The sequence below is a fragment of the Lolium perenne genome, chromosome 2 (genome assembly GCF_019359855.2).
Source record: "Lolium perenne isolate Kyuss_39 chromosome 2, Kyuss_2.0, whole genome shotgun sequence".
Taxonomy (NCBI): domain Eukaryota; kingdom Viridiplantae; phylum Streptophyta; class Magnoliopsida; order Poales; family Poaceae; genus Lolium; species Lolium perenne.
In genome coordinates this window covers 203,883,481-203,894,609 of record NC_067245.2, presented here as the reverse complement: position 1 = coordinate 203,894,609, position 11,129 = coordinate 203,883,481, and positions in this window count along the sequence as shown.

The following is an 11,129-nucleotide window of genomic DNA, read 5'->3' as shown; positions in this document are numbered from 1 at the left end:
GCTATATGATTCAGTTGTTTACTCATTATCTTCATCATTGCTTCGAATCGCTGCATTCATCTCATGTGCTTTACAATAGTATTGATCAAGATTATGATAGCATGTCACTTCAGAAATTATCTTTGTTATCGTTTACCTACTCGAGGGCGAGTAGGAACTAAGCTTGGGGATGCTGTTTGACGAGATGCCGAAGAGCCAGTTGCTGTTTTCTGCTGTTTTTGGTTTCAGAAATCCTAGTAAGGAAATATTCTCGGAATTGGACGAAATCAACGCCCAGGGTCCTATTTTCACACGAAGCTTCCAGAAGACCGAAGAGGATAAGAAGTGGGGCCATGAGGTGGCCACACGCTAGGGCGGCACGGCCCAAGCCCTGGCCGCGCGGCCCTGTTGTGTGGGCCCCTCGTGACGCCCCCTGACCTACCCTTCCGCCTACATAAAGTCTTCGTCGCGAAACCCCCAGTACCGAGAGCCACGATACGGAAAACCTTCCAGAGACGCAGCCGCCGCCAATCCCATCTCGGGGGATTCAGGAGATCGCCTCCGGCACCCTGCCGGAGAGGGGAATCATCTCCCGGAGGTCTCTTCATCGCCATGATCGCCTCCGGATCGATGTGTGAGTAGTTCACCCCTGGACCATGGGTCCATAGCAGTAGCTAGATGGTCGTCTTCTCCTCATTGTGCTATCATGTTCGATCTTGTGAGCTGCCTATCATGATCAAGATCGTTTATTTGTAATCCTACATGTTGTGTTTGTTGGGATCCGATGGATATTGAATACTATGTCAAGTTGATTATCAATCTATCATATATGAGTTGTTTATGTTCTTGCATGCTCTCCGTTGCTAGTAGAGGCTCTGGCCAAGTTGATACTTGTGACTCCAAGAGGGAGTATTTATGCTCGATAGTGGGTTCATGCCTCCATTAAATGCAGGACGATGTGATGAAAGTTCTAATGTTGTGGATGTTCTGTTGCCACTAGGGATAAAACATTAATGCTATGTCTAAGGATATTTGTGTTGATTACATTACGCACCATACTTAATGCAATTGTCTGTTGCTTGCAACTTAATACCGGAAGGGGTTCAGATGATAACCTGAAAGTGGACTTTTTAGGCATAGATGCATGCTGGATGGCGGTCTATGTACTTTGTCGTAATGCCCTGATTAAATCTCATAGCACTCATCATGATATATGTATGTGCATTGTTATGCCTTCTTTATTTGTCAATTGCCCAACTGTAATTCGTTCACCCAACATGCTATTTATCTTATGGGAGAGACACCACTAGTGAACTGTGGACCCCGGTCTATTCTTTACATCTGAAATACAATCTACTGCAATACTTGTTCTTTACTGTTCTTCGCAAACAATCATCTTCCACACAATACGGTTAATCCTTTGTTCACAGCAAGCCGGTGAGATTGACAACCTCACTGTTACGTTGGGGCAAAGTACTTTGGTTGTGTTGTGCAGGTTCCACGTTGGCGCCGGAATCCCTGGTGTTGCGCCGCACTACACTCCGCCACCAACAACCTTCAACGTGCTTCTTGGCTCCTACTGGTTCGATAAACCTTGGTTTCTTTCTGAGGGAAAACTTACTGCTGTGCACATCACACCTTCCTCTTGGGGTTCCCAACGGACGTGTGTCTCACGCGCATCAAGATCAAGCTCGGCGCCGTTGCTGGGAGATCAAGACACGCTGCAAGGGGAGTCTCCACTTCCAATCTCTTTACTTTGTTTTTTGTCTTGCTTTACTTTATTTACTACTTTGTTTGCTGCACTAAAACAAAACACACAAAAAATTAGTTGCTAGCTTTACTTTATTTACTATCTTGTTTGCGTTCTATATATTAAAAACACAAAAAAATTAGTTACTTGCATTTACTTTGTTTAGTTTGCTTTATTTACTATTGCTAAAATGAATACCCCTGAAAACACTAAGTTGTGTGACTTCACAAACACTAATAATAATGATTTCCTATGCACACCTATTGCTCCACCTGCTACTACAGCAGAATTCTTTGAAATTAAACCTGCTTTACTGAATCTTGTTAGGAGAGAGCAATTTTCTGGTGTTAGTTCTGATGATGCTGCTGCCCATCTTAATAATTTTGTTGAATTATGTGAAATGCAAAAGTATAAGGATGTAGATGGTGATATTATAAAATTGAAATTGTTTCCTTTCTCCTTAAGAGGAAGAGCTAAAGATTGGTTGCTATCTTTGCCTAAGAATAGTATTGATTCATGGACTAAATGTAAAGATGCTTTTATTGGTAGATATTATCCTCCCGCTAAAATTATATCTTTGAGAAGTAGCATAATGAATTTTAAGCAATTAGATAATGAACATGTTTCTCAAGCATGGGAGAGAATGAAATCTTTGGTAAAGAATTGCCCAACCCATGGACTAACTACTTGGATGATCATCCAAACCTTCTATGCAGGATTGAATTTTTCTTCGCGGAACCTATTGGATTCAGCTGCTGGAGGTACCTTTATGTCCATCACTTTGGGGGTGGCAACAAAGCTTCTTGATGATATGATGATAAATTACTCTGAATGGCACACGGAAAGAGCTCCACAAGGTAAGAAGGTAAATTCTGTTGAAGAAACCTCCTCCTTGAGTGATAAGATTGATGTGATTATGTCTATGCTTGTGAATGGTAGATCTAATGTTGATCCAAATAATGTTCCTTTAGCTTCATTGGTTGCTCAAGAAGAAAATGTTGATGTGAACTTCATTAAAAATAATAATTTCAACAACAATGCTTATATGAATAATTCTGGTAACAACTATAGGCCATATCCTTCTGCTAATGGTAGTGGTTATGGTAATTCTTATGGTAGATATGAGGAAAAGATGCTAGAAATTGAAAGATCCACTAAGAGCTTTATGCAATCGCAATATGAGCAAAATCAATTGTTTACTAAAACTTTGAATGAACAATCTACCTTGTTGAAAAATATAGGAAATCAACTTGAAAATTTGAATATGGAGATTTCGGGTTTGCAAACTAAGATTTCGAATGCTGAAAACCGAATCTCATACATGTCTGCGTCACAATCCTCCTTAATTAATAAAATGGCTGCTAAACCTGAGGATATTGAAAATAAAATTGTTACTACAGCAAATGCCATCCAAGTTAGAATTAATGAGAATATAAGATTAATGGCTGAATTGCGTGCTAGGTGGGATAGAGAAGAAAATGAAAAACTAGCTAAAGAAAATAATGTAGCTAAAGTTTGGACTATTACCACCACTAGTAATGTTAATGATTCACATGTTGCTACACCTTCTACTATCAATGGTAAAATAATTGGTGTTGGCAATGTTTCTACTCCTAGTGCAAAGCGTGCAAAATTACCTGAAATTGCTAAAACTGCTGAAACTGCTTGTGATAAAACTGCTGAATTTTTTTCCAACATTGGGGACAATGATCCCATTCCTGTAGCTCATAATGGTTTAGATTTTGATGATTGTCACATCTCTGAAGTTATAAAGTTCTTACAAAAACTTGCTAGAAGTCCCAATGCTAGTGCTATAAATTTGGCCTTTACAAAACATATTACAAATGCTCTCATAAAAGCTAGAGAAGAGAAACTAAAACTTGAAACTTCTATTCCTAGGAAGTTAGAAGATGGTTGGGAGCCCATCATTAAGATGAGGGTCAATGATTTTGATTGTAATGCTTTATGTGATCTTGGTGCAAGTATTTCTGCTATGCCTAAGAAAATCTATGATATGCTTGACTTGCCACCATTGAAAAATTGTTATTTGGATGTTAATCTCGCTGATAATGCTATAAAGAAACCTTTGGGGAGGATTGATAATGTTCGTATTATGGTTAACAATAACCTTGTCCCCGTTGATTTTGTTGTCTTGGATATTGAATGCAATGCATCTTGTCCCATTATATTGGGAAGACCTTTTCTTCGAACTGTTGGTGCTATTATTGATATGAAGGAAGGTAATATTAAATATCAATTTCCTCTCAAGAAAGGTATGGAACACTTCCCTAGAAAGAGAATGAAGTTACCTTATGATTCTATTATTAGAACAAATTATGATGTCGATGCTTCATCTCCTGATAATACTTGATTCACACTTTCTGCGCCTAGCTGAAAGGCGTTAAAGAAAAGCGCTTATGGGAGACAACCCATGTTTTTACTACAGTACCTTTGTTTTATATTTGAGTCTTGGAAGTTGTTACTACTGTAGCAACCTCTCCTTATCTTTATTTTATTGCATTGTTGTGCCAAGTAAAGTCTTTGATAGTAAAGTCAATACTAGATTTGGATTACTGCGCAGAAACAGATTTCTTGCTGTCACGAATCTGGGCAGAATTCTCTGTAGGTAACTCAGAAAAATCTACAAATTTACGTACGTGATCCTCAGATATGTACGCAACTTTCATTCAATTTGAGCATTTTCATCTGAGCAAGTTAAGTGCCCCTATAAAATTCGTCTTTACGGACAGTTCTGTTTTGACACATTCTGCCTTTTATTTCGCATTGCCTATTTTGCTATATTCGATGGATTTCTTTGTTCCATTAACTTTCAGTAGCTTTGTGCAATGTCCATAAGTGTTAAGAATGATTATGTCACCTCTGAATATGTGAATTTTCAAATATGCACTAACCCTCTAATGAGTTTGTTTTGAGTTTGGTGTGGAGGAAGTTTTCAAGGATCAAGAGAGGAGGATGATACAATATGATCAAGAAGAGTGAAAAGTCTAAGCTTGGGGATGCCCCCGTGGTTCATCCCTGCATATTTCAAGAAGACTCAAGCGTCTAAGCTTGGGGATGCCCAAGGCATCCCCTTCTTCATCGACAACATTATCAGGTTCCTCTAGTGAAACTATATTTTTATTCAATCACATCTTATGTGCTTTGCTTGGAGCGTCTGTTTGCTTTAGTTTTTGTTTTGTTTGAATAAAATCGGATCCTAGCATTCTTTATATTGGAGATATTACGCTCCGCTGTTTCGTATGAACACATGTGTTCTTAGCTTTATTCTTAATGTTCATTGCGAAAGTTGGACTATTTCATTCATTGCTATATGGTTGGAAACGGAAAATGCCGCATGTGGTAAATGGTATAATGTCTTGAATAATGTGATACTTGGCAATTGTTGTGCTCATATAGATCATGTTTAAGCTCTTGCATCATGTACCTTGCACCTATTAATGAATAACTACATAGAGCTTGTTAAAATTTGGTTTGCATGATTGGTCTCTCTAAGTCTAGATATTTTCTGGTTGAGGTGTTTGAACAACAAGGAGACGATGTAAAGTCTTATGACGCTTACAATATGTTTATATGTGAGTCTTGCTGCACCGTTTTATACTTGAGTTTGCTTCAAACAACCTTGCTAGCCTAGCCTTGTATTGAGAGGAATTCTTCTCGTGCATCCAAATTCTTGAGCCAAAATCCATGCCATTTTTGTCCACCATACCTACCTACTACATGGTATTTCTCCGCCATTCCAAAGTACATTACTTGAGTGCTACCTTTAAACTTCCATTCTTTGCCTTTACAATATATAGCTCATGGGACAAATAGCCTTAAAAACTATTGTGGTGAAGAATATGTACTTATGTGTCTTATTTCTTAATAAGTTGCTTGTTGTGCGGTAACCATATTTCTGGGGACGCCATCAACTTTTACCTTTGTTGAATATCATGTGAGTTGCTATGCATGTTCGTCTTGTCTGAAGTAAGGGAGATTTTCATGATCAAATGGTTTGAGTATGCATATTGTTAGAGAAGAACATTGGGCCGCTAACTAAAGCCATGAATCATGGTGGAAGTTTCAGTTTGGACATAAAACCTCAATCTCTTATGAGAATATTATCTGTTGTTGAATGCTTAAGCATTAAAAGAGGAGTCCATTATCTGTTGTCTATGTTGTCCCGGTATGGGTGTCTAAGTTGAGAATGATCAAAAGCGAGAAATCCAATGCGAACCTTCTCCTTAGACTCTTGTACAGGCGGCATAGAGGTACCCCTTTGTGACAGTTGGTTGAAACATATGTTATGCAATGATAATCCGTGTTAATCCAAGCTAATTAGGACAAGGTGCGGGCACTACTGGTATACTATGCATGAGGCTTGCAACTTATAAGATATCTTATACATAACTCATATGATTTATTAGTACCGTTGACAAAATTGTTTCTTGTTTTCAAAATGAAAAGCTCTAGCACAAAAATAGTAATCCATGCTTCCCTCTGCGAAGGGCCATTCTTCTACTTTATTGTTGAGTCAGTTTACCTATTCTTTCTATCTTAGAAGCAAACACTTGTGTAAACTGTGTGCATTGATTCTTACATGTTTACCTATTGCACTCGTTATATTACTTTGTGTTGACAATTATCCATGAGATATACATGTTGAAGTTGAAAGCAACCGCTGAAACTTATATCTTCCTTTGTGTTGTTTCAAAGCTTTCTACTAAGAATTTATTGCTTATGAGTTAACTCTTATGCAAGACTTATTGATGCTTGTCTTGAAAGTACTATTCATGAAAAGTCTTTGCTATATGATTCAGTTGTTTACTCATTATCTTCATCATTGCTTCGAATCGCTGCATTCATCTCATGTGCTTTACAATAGTATTGATCAAGATTATGATAGCATGTCACTTCAGAAATTATCTTTGTTATCGTTTACCTACTCGAGGGCGAGTAGGAACTAAGCTTGGGGATGCTTGATATGTCTCAAACGTATCTATAATTTCTTATGTTCCATGCTACTTTTATGATGATACTCACATGTTTTATACACATTATATGTCGTTATTATGCATTTTCCGGCACTAACCTATTGACGAGATGCCGAAGAGCCGATTCTTTGTTTTCTGCTGTTTTTGGTTTCAGAAATCCTAGTAAGGAAATATTCTCGGAATTGGACGAAATCAACGCCCAGGGTCCTATTTTCACACGAAGCTTCCAGAAGACCGAAGAGGATAAGAAGTGGGGCCACGAGGTGGCCACACGCTAGGGCGGCGCGGCCCAAGCCCTGGCCGCGCGGCCCTATTGTGTGGGCCCCTCGTGACGCCCCCTGACCTACCCTTCCGCCTACATAAAGTCTTCGTCGCGAAACCCCCAGTACCGAGAGCCACGATACGGAAAACCTTCCAGAGACGCAGCCGCCGCCAATCCCATCTCGGGGGATTCAGGAGATCGCCTCCGACACCCTGCCGGAGAGGGGAATCATCTCCCGGAGGTCTCTTCATCGCCATGATCGCCTCCGGATCGATGTGTGAGTAGTTCACCCCTGGACCATGAGTCCATAGCAGTAGCTAGATGGTCGTCTTCTCCTCATTGTGCTATCATGTTCGATCTTGTGAGCTGCCTATCATGATCAAGATCATTTATTTGTAATCCTACATGTTGTGTTTGTTGGGATCCGATGGATATTGAATACTATGTCAAGTTGATTATCAATCTATCATATATGAGTTGTTTATGTTCTTGCATGCTCTCCGTTGCTAGTAGAGGCTCTGGCCAAGTTGATACTTGTGACTCCAAGAGGGAGTATTTATGCTCGATAGTGGGTTCATGCCTCCATTAAATCTGGGACAGTGACAGAAAGTTCTAAGGTTGTGGATGTGCTGTTGCCACTAGGGATAAAACATTGATGCTATGTCTAAGGATATTTGTGTTGATTACACTACGCACCATACTTAATGCAATTGTCTGTTGCTTGCAACTTAATACCGGAAGGGGTTCGGATGATAACCTGAAAGTGGACTTTTTAGGCATAGATGCATGCTGGATGGCGGTCTATGTACTTTGTCGTAATGCCCTGATTAAATCTCATAGTACTCATCATGATATATGTATGTGCATTGTTATGCCTTCTTTATTTGTCAATTGCCCAATTGTAATTCGTTCACCCAACATGCTATTTATCTTATGGGAGAGACACCACTAGTGAACTGTGGACCCCGGTCTATTCTTTACATCTGAAATACAATCTACTGCAATACTTGTTCTTTACTGTTCTTCGCAAACAATCATCTTCCACACAATACGGTTAATCCTTTGTTCACAGCAAGCCGGTGAGATTGACAACCTCACTGTTACGTTGGGGCAAAGTACTTTGGTTGTGTTGTGCAGGTTCCACGTTGGCGCCGGAATCCCTGGTGTTGCGTCGCACTACACTCCGCCACCAACAACCTTCAACGTGCTTCTTGGCTCCTACTGGTTCGATAAACCTTGGTTTCTTTCTGAGGGAAAACTTACTGCTGTGCACATCACACCTTCCTCTTGGGGTTCCCAACGGACGTGTGTCTCACGCGCATCACGTACATTTTAGGCATCAAGATTTATAGAGATAGATCAAGACGCCTAATAGGGCTTTCACAGAGTACATACCTGGACGAGATTCTAAAGAAGTTTAGAATGGATGAAAGTAAGAAATGATTCTTACCGATGTTGCCAGGTAAGGTCTTGAGTAAGACTCAAGGTCCGGCTACGGCATAAGAAAGAGAGAGGATGAATCAGATCCCCTATGCCTCAGCAGTAGGCTCTATCATGTATGCCATGTTGTGTACTAGACCGGATATAGCGCATGATGTTAGTTTGACTAGCAGATATCAAAGTGATCCAGGAATGGAACACTGGACAGCGGTCAAGAATATCCTGAAGTACTTGAAAAGAACTAAGGATATGTTTCTTTGTTATGGAGGTGACCAAGAGCTCGTTGTAACCAGTTACACCGATGCAAGTTGGAACACTGATCCTGATGACTCTAAGTCTTAGTCTGGGTACGTGTTTATATTGAATGGTGCTGCGGTAAGCTGGTGCAGCTCCAAGCAGTGCACGGTGGCGAAGTCTTCAACAGAATCGGAATACATAGCGGTTTCGGAGGCTTCATCGGAAGCGGTATGGATGAAGAGGTTCATTGTTGAGCTTGGTGTGGTTCCTAGTGCATTGGACCCACTAGTCATTTATTGTGACAACATGGGTGCCATCGCCAATGCACAAGAACCAAGGTCACACAAGAAGCTGAAGCATAACAAGCTGCGTTTTCATTCGATTCGCGAGTACATCGAAGATGGAGAAGTAAAGATTTGCAAAGTTGATACGTCCATTTTGCATCACTATTTTATATCATAATTTACTGTTATTCATTGATATATTTCATATTTAGAGATGATACTTATGTTATTTGATCTATTTTGCATGTTTCATGATTATTGGAGAATCGCTGATGGCGTGTAACTCACACGTTCGTTGGGAACCCCAAGAGGAAGGTATGATGCGCACAGCAGCAAGTTTTCCCTCAGAAAGAAACCAAGGTTTATCGAACCAGGAGGAGCCAAGAAGCACGTTGAAGGTTGATGGCGGCGGGATGTAGTGCGGCGCAACACCAGGGATTCCGGCGCCAACGTGGAACCTGCACAACACAACCAAAGTACTTTGCCCCAACGAAACAGTGAGGTTGTCAATCTCACCGGCTTGCTGTAACAAAGGATTAACCGTATTGTGTGGAAGATGATTGTTTGCAGAAAACAGTAGAACAAGTATTGCAGTAGATTGTATTTCAGTATAGAGAATTGGACCGGGGTCCACAGTTCACTAGAGGTGTCTCTCCCATAAGACAAACAACATGTTGGGTGAACAAATTACAGTTGGGCAATTGACAAATAAAGAGAGCATGACCATGCACATACATATCATGATGAGTATTGTGAGATTTAATTGGGCATTACGACAAAGTACATAGACCGCCATCCAGCATGCATCTATGCCTAAAAAGTCCACCTTCAGGTTATCATCCGAACCCCCTCCAGTATTAAGTTGCTAACAACAGACAATTGCATTAAGTATTGCGCGTAATGTAACTAGTGACTACATCCTTGAACATAGCACTAATGTTTTATCCCTAGTGGCAACAGCACATCCATAACCTTAGTGGTTCTTGTCACTCCTCCAGATTCACAGAGGCATGAACCCACTATCGAGCATAAATACTCCCTCTTGGAGTTACTAGCATCAACTTGGCCAGAGCATCTACTAATAACGGAGAGCATGCAAGATCATAAACAACACATAGACATAGCTTTGATAATCAACATAACAAGTATTCTCTATTCATCGGATCCCAACAAACGCAACATATAGAATTACAGATAGATGATCTTGATCATGTTAGGCAGCTCACAAGATCCGACAATGATAGCACAATGGGGAGAAGACAACCATCTAGCTACTGCTATGGACCCATAGTCCAGGGGTAGACTACTCACACATCACTCCGGAGGCGACCATGGCGGTGTAGAGTCCTCGGGAGATGATTCCCCTCTCCGGCAGGGTGCGGAGGCGATCTCTGGATCCCCCGAGATGGGATCGGCGTTGGCGGCGTCTACGGAAGGTTTTCCGTATCGTGGCTCTCAGATCGGGGATTTCGTCACGGAGGCTATTTGTAGGCGGAAGGGCAGGTCAAGAGGCGGCACGGGGGCCCCACACCATAGGGCCGCGCGGCCAAGGGGGGGGGGCCGCGCCGCCCTAGGGTGTGGCCCCCTCGTGGCCCCTCTTCGTCTCTCCTTCGGACTTCTGGAAGCTTCGTGGAAAAATAGGCCCCTGGGCTTTGATTTCGTCCAATTCCGAGAATATTTCCTTACTAGGATTTCTGAAACCAAAAACAGCAGAAAACAGAATCGGCACTTCGGCATCTTGTTAATAGGTTAGTTCCAAAATGCACGAATATGACATAAAGTGTGCATAAAACATGTAGATAACATCAATAATGTGGCATGGAACATAAGAAATTATCGATACGTTGGAGACGTATCAGCATCCCCAAGCTTAGTTCTGCTCGTCCCGAGCAGGTAAAACGATAACACAGATAATTTCTGGAGTGACATGCCATCATAATCTTGATCATACTATTTGTAAAGCATATGTAATGAATGCAGCGATCAAAACAATGTATATGACATGAGTAAACAAGTGAATCATATAGCAAAGACTTTTCATGAATAGCACTTCAAGACAAGCATCAATAAGTCTTGCATAAGAGTTAACTCATAAAGCAACAATTCAAAGTAAAGGTATTGAAGCAACACAAAAGAAGATTAAGTTTCGGCGGTTGCTTTCAACTTGTAACATGTATATCTCA